The following is a 24,127-nucleotide window of genomic DNA, read 5'->3' on the forward strand; positions in this document are numbered from 1 at the left end:
GCTAACGCATAGGCAGTATGACCAGAGTCAGCCTAGAACATTTTTTATCTTGTAAAACTAAAACTCTATACCTCTGAGCAACAACTCCCCTTCTCTTCCTCTGCTCAGCCCACCATTCTACTTTCAGTTCTGAGAGTTTGAGTACTTTCGATACCTCACGTAAGTGACATCATGTAGCATTTGTCTTTTTGTAACTAGCTTATTTCACTTAGCATCATATCCTCAGTATTATAGCATAGGTTTTTTAAAGGCCAAATAATCAGTTTCAGATATTTTTATAAAGGCAACAAAATATTTGCTCACCTTACTTCATATTTCATGTACATCATTTTTTGAATTTGTTTCTCTTCTTACTCAAGTATTCAAAATTGTTTTCAAAGTATGCCTTAGCATTGCAAGTACTGTGTTATTAACCACACACCAAATAGTGTCTCTGTTTTTGTGTTTTCATGAAACTTGATACTGGATTTACTTTAGGATTTCTTTTCTTCCTTCCTTTCTCACTCCCTTTCTCCCTCCCATTTTTCCTTCCTTTCTTTATTGTATGTTTATTGGGTGTCTGCCTTGTATCAGCTATATGGTAATAATTGAGAATTCAAGAGAAAATCTAGAGCAGCAAAGCTTCTGAGATATTACATATTTGAGAGTACTTTATTATGTCTTCACATTTTAATAGCAATATGGAAAATTATAGATTTTTTCTTTTTTTTCGACGGCGCCTTGCTCTGTCGCCCAGGCTGGAGTGCAGTGGCTCACTGCAAGCTCTGCCTCCGGGTTCATGCCATTCTCCTGCCTCAGCCTCCCGAGTAGCTGGGACTACAGGTGCCCGCCACCACGCCTGGCTAATTTTTTGTATTTTCAGTGGAGACGGGGTTTCACCGTGTTAGCCAGGATGGTCTCGATCTCCTGACCTCGTGATCCACCCGCCTCAGCCTCCCAAAATGCTGGGATTATAGGCATGAGCCACCACGCCCAGCCATGGAAAATTCTAGATTTTAAGTTCTTCAGTATTTTGAAGACTGCTCTATTGTATGCTTATATTGCTATTGAAAAATCTCAAATCAGTGTAATTCTATTTTTTTATATGTGATCTGTTCTTTCTCCTTTTAAATAACAAAAGAGGTTCTCTTTATCTTGTATATTCATAAATGCCACTGTAATGTGTCTCAGGGTGGGTTTTATCTTTATTTCTATGCTGGCATTTTTTCGGCCTTTTCAATCTAAAGTATTTTACATTTAAAACAATTCTGGAAAATATAACTTCATTCTTTCTTTAATTATTTCCTTCTATTCAAGGGCTTTGAGAGATGGTCAAGTAAATAGTGAGAAGTCATTGACCCTCACTCTTGGAATATTGTATTCACATGGTTCAATTTTATAGGCTAGATTTCCTTTTCCTTAAATTCAATCATACAGTGTGATTCTGTAATGAATAATAATGTAAATACTTTCTATTAGCTTTCAGTTTTCAGAATCAACTATAGGCAAAAAAATGAAAGAACTAATCATTGTTGGAGAATAAAATGCAAATTCTATAATCATCGGCAGTAAAATAATAGTGTATCTGACTGAAATTGGGAGGTGGAAGGAGGAAGGAGATGTGGAATGAGGTACAGAAGAACTAATTCTTTCATATTTGTAGTAAAGAGTTAGAAAGTGCTATTTAAAGTTTAAAAGAATAAGTTCGAGATGGTGGATATGCTATTTACCATGACCTGATCACTATACATTATAATGTATCAAAACACTACTGTGTACCTTATGTATATGCACAATTATTTGTCAATTTAAAAAATAAAATTAAAAAAACCTGAAGAAACAGAAAAGTTAAAAATCAAGTTAAAATTATGTTTATGCATATTACTTGAAGTTTGAGAGTAATCTAACCAAAATAATAATGCAATAAAGATTGAATGGGGAGCGGAGAGTGTCAGAGGAAATGAACTAATTTTTTTATCTTTTCTGGTAAGGAGGACAGCTGATAAAATAAATAGAAGTGTAAAGATTTAAGCATATTGTTTGTAGTCATAAAGATAACCTCAAGAAGAACTAAATCCGGAAATAGTAATAATAAAATGGTTATATATGAGGGGTAAAATTGGGCTTGGGAGACAAGAAGAAAGGCTTGTTTTTCATTTTAAACTCTTCTATACTTTTAAAAGATTTGTTTCTGGCCGGGCGCGGTGGCTCACGCCCATAATCCCGGCACTTTGGGAGGCCAAAGTGGGTGGATCACGAGGTCAGGAGATCAAGACCATCCTGGTTAACATGGTGAAATCCCGTCTCTACTAAAAAAATACAAAAAATTAGCGGGGCGTGGTGGCGGGTGCCTGTAGTCCCGGCTACTTGGGAGGCTAAGGCAGGAGAATGGTGTGAATCTGGGAGGCGGAGCTTGCAGTGAGCCGAGATCGCGCCACTGCACTCCGGCTTGGGTGACAGACAGAAGACTCCGTCTCAAAAAAAAAAAAAAAGATTTGTTTCTGTGTATATGTATCTATTACTCTTATGACACAAATAAAATAAAAAAATTTTTTTTTAAAAGAAATTTCTGTCAGTCTGGAGAAAGATAAACATCGTTATCTTCAGAATATTTGTCATGTTGTAGTTCTATATCCACATCCTTAAAATATCTGATTATCTTCAGATTACCCATTGTCTAATCATAACAGAAAGCTTATTACTATTTTTTAAAAAAAGAATACTAGATTCATTTGCTCAATTAGGTTAGGGTTTTGTGAACATTTGTACTTCCTATCCAACCTATGGGTCTTAGTTTAAATTTTCCATCTGAATTGCCCTGGAGTGTTACCATGAGGGACAGTTATGAAAGTTCAAAAATAAAATTTAATAGATCTTTATATTTTGAGACTTCAAATAATAGTAGTGGGGATTTATTTTCAAGTGCCTTCTGTTAGGATATTTACTTTTACCTTGGCTTCTTTTGCAATTTATCTTTTTTCATAGTGACTATTCAGTGCATTTACTTCTCATAGCAGCACTCGTCTAGACATACTTAAAACTAATTGCCTGAGTCTGGAGGTGAACAGTTTTTCTGTTCTATTTGTCCTTGTTCCAGCGAATGAATGTTAGATTGTTGTTTTTTAAGATAGTCCCTAGTCAGCAGGTTAATATGCTTAGGATAGTACTGATCCAAGTGTTTCCTTGGACTAATATTAAAGTAGAATGAATTTTCGAAGACTATTTTTGTCATTAAGAGCTGAAGCAATTTACATAAAGGAAGAAAATAACACAGGATTGTAAAATTCAAATAACGAATCATATGTGTACATAGTTATTTTCTCTCTAATCCTGAATTCCATTCCTTATTGTTTCCTGATAGTGCTTATGATGATTTATGTTTGTACTTATATTTTGGGCTCAGGCATTTAAATTAAATCACCAAAGAAAGGAGAAAGAATATTTGAAGACCATTACCTTCATATCTCAAATCTCAAATTATTCTACTGCTATAAGTCAAATTCACTCAAATCTTTGAGTATCAAAAGGCTACTCTATGTCCAGTTTAATGCAAAGTATTATGGGCAAAACAAAAAAAAATAGTAGTTCCTGTCCTTGGAATGTGAGCTATCTAGCTGTGGAGACAGCATTCAGAGAAATAAACAAATGCAAGATAATAATTTGCAATATAATACCTATATTTCAGTGTTGAAAATGTACATATTCTAACAATGCCGAAATGACAAATATCAAGATGAATCAAAATTGTACAACTTGGTGATGGGCAAAGCATTTTTATCTCAGGCTTAAAGAGATTATAAGGTTTAGATTAATTATTGAGAAGGAAATGTGCATCCTGGAGAAAGCAAGAATTTGGACATGTGGAAAGAGAATGACTTCTTACTTGCTGTTTAGAGTACATGGTGGTGCAAACACAGTTGTGTAATTAGCAGCTTTTGTGTGTGTGTGTGTTGAAAACTCATGGGCCCTACTTTTGTATGATATGCTGAAATGATGGTGATGGGTGATTGTAAGTTCCCTTATGTTTCCTTTCTGTTATCCCTGGTCCTTCAATAAAGATATGTTACAAATTTCCATTTCCTCTTTAGCTACAGAGCTGGGATGATGCGCTATGGGGAATTAAAGAGAAGTATCTATCTAATCTTTATGACAGACAATGAATGGGCAGGATTTGTTCTTCTGAGGCCAGAGGGTGGTATTGGAAGCAGCCACTGAACAAAGACAGTTATGGTCAGTGGTAGGACAATTGGTGAAGGGTTGTTAGTACAAAGGTAACAGTGCCAGGCTGAGGAAGAAGCTGATGCTAGAACGTGAGAGCACATGGAAAGGAGTACTTGGTGACATTATCAGAAATCACTCAGGCACAGTTTGAAAGGGAGCTGCTTTCTAACAATAAATCCAGCAGAGCCTCATTCCAACGTATTTTGGGCCACATTTGTGAACATCATTTATTATTCTGCAGGTTTCCTTTGCATCCCTGCTTGCTTTTTTTTCCCACAACAAATAGGAAAGCTATTAGGTGTCTCAGGTCCCAGTGATATTCTGAGGAGTGGTTAGTATTTTGAATTTTGGGGATAGAAAATAGTAACTAGAATTAATATTTGAATTAATACATTAGTTAACTAATATATTCTTAAACATGAGAATAGTAGCAAGGGCTCAGATGCCCATCTACACAATGAGAAGATTAGACAAAACAACCTCTAATTTTCTTTCTTATAAAAATCTTAGCCTACCCTCACTTAGCCATATATGTTTTCCATCCATCCTCCAATGCTAAGGCAAGATCTTTGATTCACTATACCTGTCTGCTCTGTATTCCCAAACTCAACTTTAAAAACGTATTCACAGCCAGGTGTGGTGTCTCATGCCTGTAATCCCAGCACTTTGGGAGGCCAAGGTGGGCAGATCACTTGAGCTCAGGAGTTGGTGACCAGCCTGAGCAACATGGTGAAACCCTGTCTCTACAAAAAATACAAAAATTAGCTGGGCGTGGTGGTGTCTGCTGATAGTCCCAGCTACTGGGGAGGCTGAGCGGGGCAGATCACTTGAACCTGGGAAGCAGAGGTTGCAGTAAGCTGAGATTGTGCCACTGCACTCTAGCCTGGGTGACAGAGTGAGACCCTGTCATAAAAAAAAAAAAGTGTATTCACATGAAGCTGGAAATTAAGTCACTTAACTCAGTTCTCTGGGAGAACATGCTGATTTGAGCTTGCTATTCTTAATCTTTGTGTTAAAATGATTAATACAAATCAAGATTTACTTTCTGTTTTTTTACTTTTTTTTATTACACTTGAAGTTCCAGGGTACATGTGCACAACATGCAGGTTTGTTACAAAGGTATACCTGTGCCATGTTGGTTTGCTGCATTCATCAACTCGACATTTACAGTAGGTATTTCTGCTAATGCTATCCCTCCTCCAGCCAGCCCCGGTGTGTGATGTTCCCTGCCCTGTGTCCATATGTTCTTATTGTTCAACTCCCACTTATGAGTGAGAATATGCAGTGTTTGGTTTTCTGTTCTTGTGATAGTTTGCTGAGAATGATGGTTTCCAGCTTCATCCATGTCCCTGCAAAGGACATGAACTCATCCTTTTTTATGGCTGCATAGTATTCTATGGTGTATATGTGGCACATTTTCTTAATCCAGTCTATGATTGATGGACATTTGGGTTAGGTTATAAGTCTTTGCTATTGTGAATAGCGCTACAATAAACATACGTATGCATGTGTCTTTATCATAGAATGATTTATAATCCTTTGGGTATATGCTGAGTAATGGGATTGCTGGGTCAAATGTATTTCTAGTTCTAGATCCTTGAGGAATTGCCACGTTGTCTTCCACAATGGTTGAAGTAGTTTACACTTCCACCAACAGTATAAAAGCATTCCTATTTCTCCACATCTTCTCCAGCATCTGTTGTTTTTTGACTTTTTAATGATCGCCATTGTAACTGGCATAAGATGGTATCTCATTGTGGTTTTGATTTTCATATCTCTAGTGATGAATGATGATGAACATTTCTGCATATGTCTGTTGGCTGCATAGATGTCTTCTTTTGAGAAGTGTTTGTTCGTATCCTTTGCCCGCTTTTAGATGGGGTTGTGTTTTTCTCTTGCAAATTCGTTTAAGTTCTTTGTATTTTCTGGATTTTAGTCATTTGTCAGATGGGTAGATTGCAAAAATTTTATTCCATTCTGTAGGTTTCCTGTTCACTCTGATGATAGTTTCTTTTGCTGTGCGGAAGCTCTTTACTTAGATCCCATTTGTCTATTTTAGCTTTTGTTGCCATTGCTTTCAATGTTTTAGTCATGAAGTCTTTGCCCAGGCCTATGTCCTGAATGGTATTGCCTAGGCTTTCTTCTAGGGTTTTTATGGTGTTAGGTCTTACATTTAAGTCTTTAATCTATCTTGAGTTAATTTTTGTATACGATGTAAGGAAGGGATCCAGTTTCAGCTTTCTACGTATGGCTAGCCAGTTTTCCCAGCACCATTTGTTAAATAGGGAATCCTTTCCCTATTGCTTGTTTTTGTCAGGTTTGTCAAAGATCAGATGGTTGTAAATGTGTGGTGTTATTTCTGAGGTCTCTGTTCTTTTCCATTGGTCTATATATCTGTTTTGGTACCAGTACCATGCTGTTTTGGTTACTGTAGAATTGTAGTGTAGTTTGAAGTCAGGTAGTGTGATGCCTCCAGCTTTGTTCTTTTTACTTAGGATTGTCTTGGCTATGTGGCCTCTTTTTTGGTTTCATTTGAATTTTAAAGTAGTTTTTTGCAATTCTGTGAAGAAAGTCAGTGGTAGTTTGATGGGGATAGCATTGAATCTGCGAATTACTTTGGGCAGTATGGCCATTTTCATGATACTGATTCTTCCTATCCGTGAGCATGGAATGTTCTTTCATTTGTTTGTGTCCTCTTTTATTTTGTTGAGCAGTGGTTTGTAGTTCTCCTTGAAGAGGTCCTTGATGTCCCTTGTAAGTTGGATTCCTAGGTATTTTATTCTCTTTGTAGTAATTGTGATTGGAAGTTCACTCATGATTTGGCTCTCTCTTTGTCTATTATTGGTGTATTGGAATGTTTGTGATTTTTGCACATTGATTTTGTATCCTGAGACTTTGCTGAAGTTGCTTATCAGCTTAAGGAGATTCGAGGCTGAGACGATGGGGTTTTCTAAATATACAATCATGTCATCTGCAAAGAGGGACAATTTGACTTCCTCTTTTCCTAATTGAATACCCTTTATTTCTTTCTGTTGCCTGATTGCCCTAGCCAGAACTTCCAACACTATATTGAATAGGATTGGTGAGAGAGGGCATCCTCGTCTTGTGCCCGTTTTCAAAGGGAATGGTTCCAGTTTTTGCCCATTCAGTATGACATTGGCTGTGGGTTAGTCATAAATAGCTCTTATTATTTTGAGATATGTTCCATCAATACCTAGTTTATTGAGAGTTTTTAGCATGAAGGGCTGTTGAATTTTGTTGATGGCCTTTTCTGCATCTATTAAGATAATCATGTGGTTTTTCTTGTTGGTTCTGTTTATGCGATGAATTACATTTATTGATTTGCATATGTTGAGCCAGCCTTGCATCCCAAGGATGAAGCCAACTTGATTGTGGTGGACGAGCTTTTTGAGGTGCTGCTGGATTTGGTTTGCCAGTATTTTATTGAGGATTTTCACATCGATGTTCATCAGGGATATTGGCCTAAAATTCTCTCTTTTGTGTGTGTGTCTCTACCAGGCTTTGGTATCAGGATGATGCTGGCCTCATAAAATGAGTTAGGGAGGATTCCCTCTTTTTCTATTGATTGGAATACTTTCAGAAGGAATGGTACCAGCTCATTTTGTAGCTCTGGTAGAATTCAGCTGTGAATCTGTCTGGTCCTGGACTTTTTTTGGTTGGTAGGCTATTAATTATTGCTTCAGTTTCAGAACCTGTTATTGGTCTATTCAGAGATTCAACTTCTTCCTGGTTTAGTCTTGGGAGGGTGTATGTGTCCAGGAATTTATCCATTTCTTCTATAGTTTCTAGTTTATTTGCATATGGGTATTTATAGTATTCTCAGAAGATTTACAGCTTAATTTCATTTTTCCCTGTGAAAGTTGCTTTACTACTTAAAATAAATGAAACATTTATTTTCTCACATAAAAGAAATGTTTGTTTCTACAATGTTTATTTTTATAATGTTTTTTATAAAAAGCATAGTAAAATAAAATATGGAGACAAAAACTATCTACAATTTAAAAACATTATCCAGAATCTCATGTTTTTTAAGTAACAAGAGGTAACTTCTTTTTTACATTTCAGTCTTGATAGTTTCTTATGCTGAGGTAGATAGAGTATATTAACATCCTTAAAGAAATATGATCATTTTACTGAATATTAAAACTGAAGCATTTTCTCTGGTTAGGCAGAAGTTTTGGTGGCTGCTGTGTAATGTGTCTGTGTACTACATTTTATAATTTTATACAATAATTTTCCTATTATTGTGCCTTTAGTTATTTCCATTCTCTGCTATCATAAAAAACCTATAAAGAATATTTTTAAATACAGATATTTGACCACATATTTAATTATTTCCTTATTTTAGCTACACAAAAGGAAACTAAATGAGCCAAAAAAGTATGAACATGTTTAAAACTCTAGGATGAATCATGTGAGATTTTTCTTCTAGAAGTTTTACCAGTTTATATTCCTACAGGAAAGTATGAGTGCATGTCCTCACATGTCCTTGGAAACACGGAACAAAGAATTTGTCATTTGATGGTGAAAATATTATTTTATTGTAATTGTAATCTGCATTTCTTTGGTTATAGTTTTATATGTTTTGCCTGTTTCTTAAAAATTGGACTGCTTTTCTTTATTATTACATTTTAAGAGTTATTTATATATACTGAATATAAGTCCTTTATCAAATATGTGATTTGCAAGTGTTTTCCCAGTTTGTGGCTTTTCTTTTTATTCTTTTAATAGCACCTTTTGCAGAGGCTACTATTATACTATATTTGCTGCATTTGCATAACTTTAGTTAAAATTAAAAGGAGCCAGGGAGAGAGAGAATGAGAAAGAGAGAGAGAGAAAGAGGAAGAGAAGGAGGAAAGATAGAAAGAGAAAGAGAGAAGATAGGGAGGGAGACAGGGAGAGAGAGGGAAGGAGAGGTAAGGAGAGAAAAACCTATTCATTTACGTTGGGTTACGTGCTCATCTCTTGGCAGGTTAGGTGCTCATCAAAGACAGGGCACTTTGATATTTTCACCAGAAAGATACAAAATGGGTGCTCCTCAAAATAAACAAGAAAAGGGTAATGGTCGTGTAGTTTTATGTGATGAAAGTTATGGACTCTTTACTAGAAAAGGTACAAATGCAATGCATAATGCATTTTGCATACAGATTTTTAAGAACATTTACAAACATGGTCAGGATGAGAACACTGGCTTGATAATTCTGAAAATACAACTCCATAGCCTATAATTTGCTTTATTATAATTGAGAAATCTGGCAGTATCCTAACCTTCATGATTCTGAATTCTTTAGGCTGTGTCTTCAAATGACAGTGTGCTTTTTATTTTTACTTGAAGACATCCTAAGACCTTCCAGGTTTCAGGTTCTTTGTAGGAGTTTGGTCAGCTTGGTGGGAAAAATTATAAAAATTTTAAGGAAAAGACACAAACCTCTTGGAATGCTGGGAGGTTTTGCAAAAGCTTTGGGAAAGGATTTGGCTGAAGGCAGCTGAATTCTCTCAGAGTAGGTAACAAGGAAGCATAAGGGAATTGATCTAGATAAGTTAGTTTACTTAGGCCTTGGAACAGGGCCTTTAATCATCTGCATGCAGGGCTGCTCTCTGGGTGGGGGTGGGGGGTGGTGTGACCATGTTAGTTACCCACAAGTGTGTTGACTCAAGGCTTTTGTCATTAAATCTGTACTGAATAAATGCCCGCAGGGCTGGCTTGTTGAGGCTGCAGCCATTGTGACTCTTTATGGCATCCTCCTCGATGTCTGTGAGCAGCCCAGTTCCCTAGCTGCATGGCCAGGCAAAAAACCTGTGTCTGCATACGTTTTTTCATCTGTCACTTGACCACTGGGTCAGACCTAGCAGGTGGTGCCCCGTGTGAGGAACGCTGCAACGGATCACAACGGAACCCTCAAAAATGAAGAAGAGACTGTGCAATCAGTAAATCAGTAAGCCATTGGTACTTACTCAGGATTTCCAAGTTCAAGGGAATTGTTCAGGCTAGGGTTTCATCATGGGACAACAGTTATCAGTTCAACAGCAACAGTATATAAAAGTATTGAAACAGCAGCTTAAAGCTAGTGGAGCCTCGGTTTTGCAGGCTCAACTAAGGGACCTAATGCAAACTTGTTTCCCATAACTAATGGTTCCTGGAAGAAGGTACGCTAGACCTAGAGCTCTGGAAACAAGTGGGGAGAAATCTTAAACAACATCATGCACAAGGGCAACAGGTCCCAGTAGCATCTCTAACGTTATGGGCTTTAGTTAGGGTGGATCTGGTCCCACTCTACACACAAGAGCCTAAAAAGGGAAGGGAGGAGGAACCATCAGCTACCTTACCACCTCCTCCTTCTCCCTCAGCCCTGCTGTTTCTGGGCAAAAGTACCAAAGAGAAAATGGAGGTTTTGCCAGAGCCCCCTCCTCCAATAAGTTAGAAAAAAGACAAGAGATATGCTGCAGCTATGGGACCCTGTCTTAGGCAAGTGGCATTAGAAGGGGAGCTCTTAGCCTGCCCAGTAATGCAAGATTGACAAGGCAATCAGGTACATGAACCCATTTCTTTTTTTGAGACGGAGTCTCGCTCTGTTGCCCAGGCTGGAGTGCGGTGGCGTGATCTTGGCTCACTGCAAGCTCCGCCTCCTGGGTTCACGCCATTCTCCTGCCTCAGCCTCCCGAGTAGCTGGGACTACAGGCACCCGCCACCATGCCCGGCTAATTTTTTTGTATTTTCAGTAGAGACAGGGTTTCACTGTGTTAGCCCGGATGGTCTCGATCTCCTGACCTCGTGATCTGACTGCCTCGGCCTCCCAAAGTGCTGGGATTACAGGCATGAGCCGCCGCACCTGGCCGAACCTATTTCTTTTAACGCTTATAAAGAGCTAAGAAAGAGCATTACAGAAAACAGAGCTGCTAGCCCATTTATGAAAGGAATGATTACGCCATGGCAGACAACTTCCATATGACCCCATGGGACTGGTCAGTGCTAGCTAAAACAACTTTGGAGCCCAGCCAATACCTCCTTTGGAGGGCAGAATATGATGAGTTGTGTGAACAAGAAGCCAACCAGAATCAAGTGGCCGGGCAAGACATAACAGCTGCTATGCTCCAGGGGAGGGGTCCCCATGCTGATGTACAACAGCAACTAAATTTTCATTCCCAGGCCTATGCACAAGTGTCTTTGTGCTGTCTCACGGCTTTGGACTGAATTCCCAGAAGCGGAGTTCAGCAGTTTATAAATGTTTGACAAGGGCCCCAGAGCCATTTGTTGAATTTATCAATCGGTTAACCCAGGCAATTAAGAGACAAATTAGTCATGCCAAGGCTGCTGATATCTTATTGTTGCAATTGGCTTATGAAAATGCTAATGTTGACTGCCAGCAAGTAATGCAGGCAATCAGAGGAAAGACAGCCACAGTTGGGGAACTTATATGAGCATGTCAACTGGTGAGGACTGAAACACACAAAGCCAAAATATTGGCTATGGCATTAAGACCTCCTAAAGTGAAAAGGGAGAGAAACCCAAATTGTTTCCTATGCAGAGAGCCAGGTCATATGAAGAGGGAATACACCAATAATAGAGACCAAGGTAACTCAGGGAAAGAACCCCCTTCTATATGCCCCCAATGTAAAAAGGGGAAACATTGGGCAAATCAATGCAGGTCCAAATTTAATAAAAACAGCAACCCGATAAGTAACCAGGTGGGAAACTTCATGAGGGGGCCGGCCCCAGGCCCTGCTTCAAACTGGGGCAATGCCAGTAGCTTTCCTCGGTCAGATGGAAAGCCCACAGTCCTTCTCTCAGAGCAGCCACCACTGGCAGCACAGGACTGGACTTACTTTGCCCCAATGATTTAGTGCTAAGAGAAGGAGAAGACCCTAAAAGGGCTGCAACTGGTATCTGGAGCCCACTGCCTCCAGGAACAATGGGATTAGTCCTAGGGTGATCAAGCCTATCCAGTAAAGGAATTAATGTGTTCACTGGGGTAATTGATAGTGATTATCAAAGTGAAATATTAGTTGTGATGGAATGTAAAGGTCTGCATATTCTTCCCCCGGATCAAAGATAGCTCAGTTACTACTTTTACCATACTGGGTCTCCAATGCCCATGGAAGGGAATGGGGAAAGGGAAGTTTTGGAAGCACAGGAGCCACAGGAATATATTGGAATCAATTAATCACTGATCATGATCACCTTAAAAATTGGAAATAAGAATTTTACTGGTTATTGGACACAGGAGCAGATATTTTGATTATTAGTGATCAAAACTGGCCAGAAGCTTGGCCTTGGGTCACTCAGAAACAAAAAATTGTTAGCACTGGGGAAGTGCACACAGCCAAGCAGAACACGTGCCCCCTAACATGTTGCGATTTGGAGAGGAGAAAAACAGTTACACAACCTCTAATCATGCCCATCCCTGTTAATCTTTGGGGACAGGACCTATTAGCCCAATAGGGGGTCACTCTGCAGACCCCTTTCTAATAATGGCCACTGTTATTATCCCTCCCCTACCCCTGACATGGCTCTCTCAAGATCCAATTTGGGTAGAACCGTGGTCTTTAAAGGGAGCTAAATTACAAAGAGCCCATAAATTAGTTGAGGAGCAATTAAAAGCCAGCCATATAGAACCATCAAACAGCCCTTGGAATTTGCCCATTTTCGTCATTCCCCAAAAGTCTGGTAAATGGAGACTTTTGCATGACTTATGTGCTATTAATGCTAATTTGCAACCTATGAGGCCCCTTCAACAGAGGCTCCCTTCCCCCATGGTAATTCCTCAAAATTGACCTATAATCATTATTGACTTAAAAGACTGCTTTTATACTATTCCCCTTGCAGAACAAGACAGAGAAAAATTTGCATTTACAATACCAGCTATTAATAATGAAAGGCCAGCTTACCGATTTCATTGGAAAGTCCTTTCTCAAGGGATGCTAAACAGTCCTACCATGTGTCAATATCATGTAAATCAGGCTTTATTCCCCAGTAGAAAAGAATTTCCTAATTGTAAGATTATTCATTTCACAGATGATATTTTACTAGCAGCCCCAATGGAGCCAGTACTTTTAAGTTTATATGCCTCTGTTGTAAAGAATACACATTTAAGAGGTTTAATCATAGTACCTGAAAAAGTACAAATGTCCTCTCCTTGGAAATGTCTTGGGTACATACTAACTTCCCGGTCGGTAAGACCTCAAAAGTTAAATTAAATACTAGCAACTCACACACCTCAAATGATTATCAGAAATTACTAGGTGATATTAACCGGCTTCACCCCACCTTGGGCATAACTACTGATAAGTTACAGAAACTGTTTTCTATCTTAAAAGGCAATGCTGCCCTAGACTCTCCTAGGTATTTAACTCTTGTAGCACAAAGGGAAATTGAGGAAGTAGAGCAAGCTATTTCTCAGAGGCAACTAGATTGCATAGATCAATGACATTCAGTTCAGTTGTTTGTTTTTCCCACTAAACATTCCCCTACAGGGTTAATAGGACAGATGGCCCCAGGGCTATGCTTCCTAGAATGGGATTTTTGCTCACATACCAGGACTAAAACACTCTCTCCCTATGTCCAGCTGGTTAGTAAAGTCATCTATTCAGGCCACAGGCGATGCAATCAGTTGCTAGGTTATGACCCTGATGTCATCAGAATTCCTTTGAGTATAAAGCAATTCGAAGCAGTATTGCCCTTTAGGCCTGCAAATAGTACTCTCTGATTACACAAGCCATATAGAGCATGCCCTTCCTGTTGATAAACTACCTCAGTTCTTATCTCATACTTCTGTGGTTTTGCCTACAAAAATACTTCACTCCCCCATACCTAAAGCTTTAACGCTGTTTACTGATGGCTCTGGTATACACAGAAAAGCAGCTGTCTGGTAGAGATTGCATAATTCCCTCACTCATTCTGGATTTACTAGCACTCAGAGAGCTGAGGTTGGAGCCTTAATATTGGCCTTGGAAACTTTTTCCACTCAGCCCATCAATATTGTTAGTGACTCTGCTTACTCTGTTTATTACAGAACCTTGAGACAGCCTTCATTAAGTCCACTCTGGATCTCACCCTGTGTGCACTTTTTCTTCAACTTTAGCAATTGCTAGATCAATGTACACATCCTATTTTTATTACACATATTTGGGCCCACAGCTCACTGCCTGGCCCATTGGCTTATGGTAATGATCAAGCAGACCTACAGGTTATGACATCACAGCTTGACCAAGCCACCTAATTGCATCATTTTTTCCACCAAAACTGGAGAAACTTATCTAAACAATTTCAACTTACCCAGAGACTAGCTAAACAAATTATCCTGCAGTGCCCAGATTGCCAGCTCACAGGCACATCCCCTCCTTCAACAGGCGTTAATCCTAGGGGACTAGAACCTAATCAGTTATGGCAAACAGATGTTACACATGTCCCTGAATTTGGAAAACTTAGATATGTACATGTATCCATTGATACCAATTCCCACTTAATTAGTGCTCACCTGATATGTCATTAGACATCTTTTAACTTTTGCATTTATGGGGCGGCCCACAAAAATTAAAACTGATAATGGTCCGGCTTATGCCAGCTCACAGGTTCAACAACTTTGTCACACGTGGAACATCCAACATTCCACAGGCATCTCGTATAACCCCCAAGGACATGCCATAGTAGAACGTACCCAACCCACCCTTAAAAATATGCTCAGAAAACAAAAAAGTGGTAATGTGAGTAAGGACCCTGCAACACTATTAGCACAAGCCTTATTTACCCTTAATTTTTAAAATTTAGATGATAAATTTAAATCAGCTGTAGGAAAGCACTTTGCTAAAACCTCTCAAACATAAAACCTGCAGTTTTATGGAAAGATGCAAACAGTAATGTATGGTGTGGTCCAAATAAATTGTTAACGTGGGGAAGAGGATATGCTTGTGTTCGCACCCCCTCAGATCCTCTTTGGATTCCAGCATGATGCATCAAACCATACCATGGTGTGGCTAGGACCCCTTGCTTTGTCTGCAACCTGTACCTGCTACACTCTATTGGGCTCATCTCTTAGATCCGCCTTTCTTCCGCCCCGTCACCTGGGCAGACACCCCCTTCCCAGCCTCTAATAATGTAACTGCTTGGCTGGGAGGGATAGATTTACCCCCAGTTGGATTTAATGGCATACATTGGACTAAGGTGTCAGTAACACTACATATCACTCCACTATCCTCCCACTGTGTGTAAGTTATAAAAATTCTAACTGTTACTATGTACCTGCCCAAACATAATTATGGCTACATCATGGCAAAGGAAGTGCTTTAACAGTCTTAGTTGCAGGAGTCCTCAAACTGGGCAATGCAGTCAATGCTACTTTCGCAAACATTCCTTCCTGTGCTAAAGAACAAAGCCGGGAAAGCAATGGATTCCACTTTAGCTGGGAGGTGTCTCACAGGGTGCATGCCCATAGCCTCCAGCTAGGCAATTATAACGTCTTAGACTGGAGCCCCCACAGCCATTTGCAGGGCGATCGCACTGATGTCCGCATCTATTATGGCATCAATGACAGTTTCGTATCCATGTTCCATTCCCCTATAATTTGGGCCGATAGGGGGATGGGATATCCCAGACCCCAAGTAGAGTCCATGCCACCCCAAGACATTTTATGGCACCGGGGACTTCTTAGCACCCCCCCTTAACACCTGGGATGGGACATATCATAATTCCAGTCACAATTACACTATGACCTTTTTTCATAATTACACTTATCAGTGCCTGATTTGCACCACCCATCCATACGTTTTCCTTGTGGGGACCAATATTTCCATTACACCCCAAAACTCCATGTTTGTGACCCAAGTTCAGGGACAGGCTTGGTACGCCTCTTGTATCACTAATTATAATATATCTAATTTAAATATTACTAGTGTCATGGTATTGAGGAGACAATCTGAGGCTTTCCTACCAGTCAATTTAACACGCGATTAGCAAGGTTCCTCTGCCCTTGCCACCTTAGAATGTGCCTTGTCCCAGGTCAGACACAAAAGATTCATAGTTACACTTATAGCCTTTATAGTCTCAGCCATAGTCATCCTAGCAACTGCCAGTGTTATTGTAGCATCTATTACTGAATCAGTACAAACAGCTACTTTTGTAGATAATTTGGTCAGAAATGTGTCTAATGAACTTCTCTTACAGCGGGGTATAGATCAAAAGATTCTCACATGTCTGCAAGCCCTCAAGGCTGCCTTGGAATATGTGGGGGAGCAACGAGATGCACTGGCCTTCCAACAGCAATTGAACTGTGACCGGGAGCTTAAGCACATCTGTGTCACCTCTCTACTTTGGAATCAATCAATACATAGTTGGGATGAGGTGAAACAATACCTCTGGGGAACCTTTCATGATAATTTAACAGCAGATGTAAAGTAACTTAAAACTAAAATTCTAGCATCCCTAAACGCCATAGATCTACATGCCCAACAGGCATATGGAAGGGTGTGTGAGATCATCTCTCCTGGATAGACCCCATTCCTGTGGGGGGATCACTCCTTGATTGGAGAAGAATGTTGCTAATTATACTCACGTTTGTCTTATGTTATTTGCTAATTCTGGCATGCAAAGTTGCAGTACGAGTTACAACCGCTGCACCTGACAAACCTGTTGTTTCACACATTTGCTCTCTTCAATCAACTAAACCTGATGCAAAAGACAGAAAAGGGGGAGATGTAGGAGTTCAGTCAGGGTTGTGTGGGAAAAGTTATAAAAATTATAAGGAAAAGACGCAAACCTTCTTGGAAGGCTGGGAGGTTTTGCAAAAGCTTTGGGTAAGGATTTGGCTGAAGGCAACTGAATTCTGTCAGAGTAGGTAATAAGGAAGTGTAAGGAAATTGATCTAGATAAGTTAGTTTACTTGGGCCTCAGAACCTGGCCTTTAATCATCCATGTGCAGGACTGCTCTCTCTGGAAGGTGGGGGGGGGGCGGTGACAATGTTAATTACCCACAAGTGTGTTAACTCAAGGCCTTTGTCATTAAATCTGTACTGCATAAATGCCCGCAGTGCCGGCTTGTCGAGGCTGCAGCCACTGTGACTCTTTATGGCATCCTCTTGGAAGTCTGTGAGTGGCCCTGTCCCCTAGCTACGTGGCCAGGCAAAAAAACCTGTATCTGCATACATTTTTTCATCCATCACTCAACCAGGGTCTGCGAGTCAGGCCCGGCAGTTCTTTAAAAAACATTTATAGGTATCATTGTTCAGTTTTATTTTTGATTCCATTAATTCTAAATTTGTACCATGTTATCTCTTTCATAAATCACATTCATATTCATTTTCTTCATTATTCTATGTGTATTCCTCAAGTTTATCACTTGTTTCACTGATCAATTTTTTCTGTAATATTTCAATAATGTATTGCTTCTGTCCATTGAATAGTATTGAATGAGTTATATTATTCAAATAATGATTTGAATAGTTCTTCAGTTTATCTTTTCACTCTTACTTAATAGTTGCTAATATCACTGAGATCCACTCTAAAACTACTAGTTTGGATCTCTGGATATTGCAGAGAAAGACTTGACACAAGCCAAATTTGAATATTTATTTACATACCTTAGGCTGTGCATATTGGTTTACAGCACTTCATCCTTATGTAACTGTAACTATATTGACCACCTCCTCTGAAGCTAGGACAAGGCTCAAAATCATATCTGGTTTTTCTTTCTATATAATATTTTTTTAAACCAGCTTCTCTCTAAATACAGTTATATCCCCAGCCAAAGGAAATTCCTCTGTCCACTTTTCTTCTCATACTAGATGCAAAACTTCTCTTAAGAACATCATATGACTGTAAAACAAAATATTTATTTTCAAGGTATATGTGATGTTTAATTTTATGTGTCAACTTGACTTGATTAAGGGCTGCCCACATAGCTGGTAAAACCTTATTTCTGGTTGCACGTGGTGGCTCATGCCTGTAGTCCCAGCACTTTGGGAGGCCAAGGTGGGCAGATCACTTGAGACCAGGAGTTTGAGACCAGCCTGGCCAACATGACGAAACCCTGTCTCTACTAAAAATACAAAAATTAGCCAGGCGTCATGGTGCATGCCTGTAATCCCAGCTACTCGGTGGCTGAGGCACGAGAATTGCTTGAACCTAGGTGGCAGAGGTTGCAGTGAGCCGAGATTGTGCCACTGAACCCTAGCCTGGGCAACAGAGCAAGTCTGTGTCTCAAAACAAACAAACAAACAAAAAAACCAAAACACCTTATTTCTGGGTGTGTCTGTGAGGGTGTTTGCTGAAGATATTAGCGCTTGAATTGGTAAACTGAGTAAAGAAGATCCTCCCTCACCAAATCTGTTGAAGCCCTGGATAGGACAAAAAGGTGGAGAAACTGAATTTATTCTCTCTTTTTGGGATATGCATCTCCTCCCTTTGATGCTGTTAGACAGCAGTGCTCCTGGTTCTTTGGCCTTTAAAGTGAATTATACCACTGGCTTTCCTGGGTCTCCAGCCTGTAGACAGATCATGAGACTTAGCCTCCAGAATCATGTGAGTCAATACCTATAATAAATCCCCTCATGTTCTATGTATATCCTATCGATCCTGTTTCTTTGGAGAATCTTAATACATTATATTATATCTGTTATTACTCCTCATTCATCTAGTCCATTGGTCTTCACCATTTTGTGCAGTGCTCCATCATATCTGATCTTTTGTGTGCCACACTTAAAATTTTCTTAAATTTTTCTGTTTTGCGTCTTCATTCTACAACACCTCAATAAGTAAAATGACAAAAGATTCTCCTTGATAAGAGGTAACATCTTCATATACCTGTAAGGTCTATTCTGGGGTAAGATTTACTTCCCTCTTTTTACTTTCATCTTTTCCAGTTTTCTCAATATTGTCATTTAATTATTATTTAAAAATATTTTTTTATCTCTTATTCAGATTATTTATTGATCTGTGGAGAACTGGTCTTAGAGGATGCTGTTTTAAAAATCCTTTCCAGCTGACTTTTGCTTGCAGATTGCACTCTGAGTTAGAAATATCTCTCTTAAAATCATGTTGTTAAATAACTGCTAGTCTGGGGAAGCTTTCATTTAGTTTGCCTAAATTATAAAAAGTGGATCGAGTTGGTTGGAATTCCCTTAAATGCACAATTTTAGTTTATATGGATCTTTCTTAGTTGTGACCCATTAGAATTAGAGTCTGCAGAAAGTCCAAACTCTATACTCTCATAAGAGGCTTAAATATTCTTATTGTTAGTATTTTAGATTTTATTATAGATTTTTTTCTTCTCTTGATGCTTTCATGATACTATTTTATTAATTAATTTTACAAATTAAAATGTGAAAATGTTTTGGGGTGCAGTTTTAATGTTTTTATTTTGTTTTTACAGAAGGGAAAAGATTTCCTATTTTAACATACTTTTGAACATGTTATCTTTGTGTTTAAATAATATGAGAGTGCCGTGAACATGAATTAATTAATCTTGATTCAGTTTATTTTGCTTGCTAAAAATAAGACTGCAAACCAGAAATAATGTCAGTGTTTATTTCAGGATATTCCTGTAGGTCAGTTTTATCAGAAACAATAGTCTGCTTACCTGGGAAGAAACAGTTTGTTAAATAAGAGCTTACTTATCAAAGTTCATTTAAAAATGCTCACATTGGCCAGGTACAGTGGCTCATGCCTGTAATCCCAGCAGTTTGGGTGGCCCAGGTGGGCAGATCACTTGAGGTTAGGAATTCAAGACCAGTTTGGCCAACATGGTGAAACCTGGTCTCTACTAAAAATACAAAAATTAGGCTGGGTGCGGTGACTCACGCCTGTAATCCCAGCACTTTGGGAGGCCGAGGCGGGTGGTTCACGAGGTCAAGAGATCGAGACCATCCTGGTCAACATGGTGAAACCCCGTCTCTACTAAAAATACAAAAATTAGCTGAGTGTGGTGGCACGCGCCTGTAGTCCCAGCTACTTGGGAGGCTGAGGCAGGAGAATAGCTTGAACCTGGGAGGCGGAGGTTGAAGTAAGCCGAGATCACGCCATTGGACTCCAGCTTGGTGACAGAGCAAGACTCCTTCTCAAAAAACAAACAAACAAAAAACAAAAATTAACCAGGTGTGGTGGCAGGCACCTGTAATCCCAGCTACTAGGAAGGGTGAGGTAGGAAAATCGCTTGAACCCGGGAGGCGAAGGTTGCAGTGAGCTGAGATCTTGCCATTGCATTCCTGCCTGGGCAACAGAGCGAGACTCCTTCTCAAAACAAAATGAAACAAAACAAAACCCCTCACATTGCTGTCTACCAAATTGAAACTATTCTATCACAAACTATGTTCATTTTGAACCAATTTCCTGCCTCAAAAATCTTGCCCTAAACACCTAATCCCAGAAACAATTTTGATTTCTCTTTTCTGAGACACTGCTAAGATCCTTTCAAAGGGATGCTTTCCCTGTTATAGTGAGTTCAAATAAATTTATTTGATTACCAAGTTGCTTGGTGAGATATTGGTGGGTTCAACAATCAGAAACAGTAATGTCTAATAGAACTTTATGCAATCATAGAAACATCCAATATGGTAGTCATTAGTCACATGTGCACTTAAAATATGACTAGTCAACTAAGGACCTCAGTTTTAATTTTATTTAATTTTAACAGCTTTAAATTTAAATTGAAGTATACATACACACCTAAGGTCTCTCATATTAGAGAGAGCAGATCTGGAGGTTCCACTGACATTCAGTTGAGTTCTCACCTCACTACTGTGGTTGAGATTTTTTAGTCAGAAACAGTACTTCCACTGAGATTCTTTCACCTTCCTGCCTAGTAGTCTTGCTGACTGTGATGGGGGAGAGGAAGATTTTAATCTGTTTTTTTTTCCTTTTGTCATAAAATGCTAAGTTTATATTCTCTTCCAGGAAATACAATTTTGGAGGAGATTGTATAATAATGCTTTCATTATTTTCTGATCAGATTTGAAAGCTGTTATCTTTGTTGAAAAATCAGCTTTGTTATTCATAACTCTACTCTTTATCTTTGTCCTTGCTCTGTGTGTGTGTGTGTGTGTGTGTGTTTGTGTCTGTGTGTGACTCTGTAAGAAGAAAGTGAATAAGCATAAGCCCGAATAAGTCTGTTTCTCAGAACAGACCCAGGGACTGAGGACTGCAGAAAGTTTTCACTTAAATCAGTTTCTTTTGGAGAAATTTTGCCTTACATTAGTATCAATTAGTGTCTAATGAGAATTTTCCTTAGTTTTGTCTTGTTTGCTTCCCATGAGAACTTGATTCTGGAAGATATCTCTCATCCAAAGTTTCCATCTACACAGACTTTGAAGTCTGTATAGTTGACTGATTCTAAGGGAGAGGTTGTGTGATGTAGAAGGGTAAAGGCCAACCATTTGAGGGCCCAAGACAAAAGGTGCATCAACAATACTGTTGATGGGTTGATGCTAGAATTCTCATGAGTTTATCTCATTTTAAACTAAGTCTGTGCCTCATTCTGGTCAATTCTCCTAACTCTTACATATTTTTACACATCAATTTCTGTAAATATCTTTCTAAATGACCTGATTTCACCTTGAATAATTTAGATCATAGTCACTTTGAGAAACTTTCGATATGAACAAAATTGTTTATTTGAGAAGCACTTTGGAACAGAAAGGGAAAAAAATCCCAAACATCCAATGGCGGACATTGATTTTATTGTTATAATGAAACTCCCAAAAGAAACTCTGATTCCAAAATTGCTTCCTTAAAAGTTTCTTTGGCTAATAAATGTGAAAAACTTGAAATTTCTTTCTTTTAGATAGTCCCAATCAGAACTTAATGGCTTTTGTCTTACTGTCTTGCTTCATCTTTTGCTTTTCCATTATACTCTACCACTACTCCTCTTTCTGATCTGGTTTTCTTATCTTTTGGGTGTCCAGAAACCCCCAAAGCTGACCCATCTCTGAAAGTTAAATTCCCTTTAGAAAAGGCAAATCTTTTCTGGTTGACTTTAAGCCCTAAGACTCATAAAAAGACTAGCGTTAGATCCTTTTGTAATTTATAAGCATCATGGTTAGGATTTAATGCTCATATGTGAGCTGAGCCTCCCTCAAACATTGTTAGGACATCAACACAATACCAGTCTGATATGGAAAAAAAAAGACTAGTATTAGATGAAAGTCATTGTCAAAGACTTTCATACCTGTAGATGAGATAGAAATTTACAAAAGCATTTAGAATAGCTTTAAAAACATAAAACCCAGGTTTCTGGATCAATATCAATTGGTTTATATGTTAAGAGTAATCTTATATACAAAAATTGGATTAAAAAAGGACTAAATGGGCCATAAGAATTACTACTTAAGAAGCCTCTGAATTGCACAGGAAACCAGAATGATTTACAAAAGCTGTGGAATTGCTAAATTAAAAATTCTCCCTTTTAGAGCAGTTTTAGTTTCACAGCAAAATTAGTAGAAAGTAAAACAAACAAACAAAACTCTCCCAATTATCTTTTTCTTCAAGTCTTTTAGAATTCCCCTGTTGATAATCAGATTATAGATTTTTAGCTAAACTAAACTTTGACTTTCCAGTATTTTTGTATCTACATGAAGCCCAGGTTGAAGATCTTCATGCTAGATTCTTTATGGGCAAAAATTCTACTGATATTTGCAGAATTGTTGGGGATGAACTAGTTAAGGTTCAGATTGATCCAAGGCTTTTATAATATCTTCCAAAACCAGAAGCTACGAAAGTTCTCAAGTCAATAGCTAAAAGCCAAGTAGGCAAAGAATATTAGTCATACATTATACTGGTCTTTGTACCACTCCAATTCATTTAGCCAAGAAAATGAATGGGTGAGGATATAGATTTTTCAGGACCTTAAGCCCAAATAAAAGTCAATCTCTGCTTTCCTGTGGTACCAAATCCCAATACTATTTAATCTTCAATGCCATCATTATAAACTTTGTTCTGCTTTTTTTAGTGTCCCTTTAGATTAAAAATAGTCAATACCTGTTTATTTGTTTGTTTTCTCTTAGGAAAGTTAAAATATTTACCTGGGCAGTTGAAGGTTTATGGGGTCACCCTTCCATTTTTCACAGGTGCTTAACAAGGAACTTCAGTACTGCAAATTTTTCTTAGTATGTTGATTAACTTTTGCTATGTTCTAAAGACAAGTTGAGCTTGAAGGCTGATTTTGATTTACTTAATGTTCTAGCTCAGAATGGTTATATCATTTCCTGCCCCCCAAAATTACAATTTTGTCAAAACACAGTGCATTATCTGGGACATAATTTATTCCTAAGGGGAGTACATTCTTCACCATTGATAGGTTACAAGCCACTCAAAATTTTCCTAGACTGATTACTAAGAAATAATTAAAAGGTTTTCTGGTTTTCACTGGCACCTGCAAGCAATGGATTCCTAGCTTTTAAAAAATCATCTCATCTTTATGTGACTTATTTAGTCCTTGGTAGCTGAAACTGTTTTCTGGGAATCTATATATTAACAGGCATTTTGTGACATAAAATTACATCTTCAAAAGCCTCAGACTATGGGCCTTTCTAATTATAAACTCTCTACCTATTTGTGTATGAATGCTCTGGGAAATCCCTTAGTGTTCTGATCCAAAGCCATGGGAATCATCACAGACAAATTACTTATTTCAGCCTTTCCCTAGATCCATAATCTTGTGTAAGCAGCAGCAGCAGCCAAACAAGTGGAGGCTTCACTGACTGAGTTTTAGGATCTTTCTTAAGCTTGATGTTTTTTTTTTTGCGGTGTGTAATCTGTGTTACTTACTGAAAATACATTCCATTTCTCAGCAAGCAGGCTTAACTCCTGAAATTTTATTACTTTCTCCTTCACCAATTCTGTCCATTTTTGTAATATTTTAAATCCTACTAACCTCTTTCATTACCCAAAGAAAGGTAATCCCACAATTGTTTAGCTTCTGTTCAA

At 38.6% G+C, this 24,127-nt stretch overlaps 1 protein-coding gene and 1 non-coding gene across 7 annotated transcripts in view; both read left to right on the plus strand.

Moving 5' to 3' along the window:
* GRIK2 (glutamate ionotropic receptor kainate type subunit 2) overlaps positions 1-24,127 on the plus strand; it is a 1,183,302-nt gene that overhangs the window by 51,190 nt on the left and 1,107,985 nt on the right. The window lies entirely within an intron of this gene.
* On the plus strand, positions 22,214-22,317 carry LOC112209697 (small nucleolar RNA U13). Its single transcript, XR_002944518.1, has one exon. It is a non-coding gene; the product is annotated as a small nucleolar RNA U13 (small nucleolar RNA).

This window comes from Pan troglodytes, chromosome 5 (assembly GCF_028858775.2).
Source record: "Pan troglodytes isolate AG18354 chromosome 5, NHGRI_mPanTro3-v2.0_pri, whole genome shotgun sequence".
NCBI lineage: Eukaryota > Metazoa > Chordata > Mammalia > Primates > Hominidae > Pan > Pan troglodytes.